Raw genomic sequence first — 744 nt, 5'->3', positions numbered from 1 at the left:
TCGATGTTTCTAACTCTTTATCCCTCTCCCTTCCTCTCTGTAAAAAAAATCAATAAAATATATTTTTTTAAAAATGATGAGAGAGAATCATGGGTCGGCTGCCTCCTGCACGCCCTCACTGGGCATGTGCCCCGACCAGGAATCGAACCGTGACCTCCTGGTTCACGGGTCGATGCTCAACCACTGAGCCACGCAACGGCCGGGCATGGCGTTGTCTTTTAAACAAGTAACTGGCCCCTTTCCATCGAGAGGCAGCCGGCGAGAGAGACGCAAGTCTATGTCCCGAACGTCTTAGAGACGCAATATTCCAGGCTGCTTTTCCCCCCAATCCTGTGGGTGTTAAATACCAAGAGCGTGAACAGATCCCTGACCACGTGCCCTCCAAGGACACTCAGATGTGCCTTTGACATGGGAACCAGCTGGAGGCACAGAGGCAAGCCGCTTGAGGCCTCGCCAGGACGCTGCAGGGTGAGGTCTTTTGACACCCAGTCCCACGCCCCTCCAACGACCTCCTCCTCCTTCCCCTGCATCCCCCTGGCTGTGGGTCAGGACGGACTCATTCCGTGGGCCACTTCAGCCGGGTAATTCATTCATCAAACAGCAAAGCCTTTTGGGTCACCGGTCAGACTCACCGGCCGTGGCACCGAAGGAACGGCTCCAGGTGGGCGGATCGGTAGCTCCGTGTCCAACACGCTCGTTGGCAGGTGCACAGTGAGATCATTTTCATCACCTCTCCCTCCCCGG

General features: G+C 55.8%; 1 protein-coding gene across 1 annotated transcript in view; it reads right to left on the bottom strand.

The window, feature by feature from the left end:
- The window catches only part of LOC106727333 (cytosolic carboxypeptidase 4-like), a 128,355-nt gene that overhangs the window by 82,351 nt on the left and 45,260 nt on the right, over positions 1 to 744 (bottom strand). The gene's annotated exons all lie outside the window — the stretch shown is intronic.

The sequence above is a fragment of the Myotis brandtii genome, unplaced genomic scaffold (assembly GCF_000412655.1).
Source record: "Myotis brandtii unplaced genomic scaffold, ASM41265v1 scaffold409, whole genome shotgun sequence".
Taxonomy (NCBI): Eukaryota; Metazoa; Chordata; class Mammalia; order Chiroptera; family Vespertilionidae; genus Myotis; species Myotis brandtii.
The sequence above is the reverse complement of the archived record's forward strand: the minus strand, read 5'-3'. Positions and strand labels throughout refer to the sequence as shown.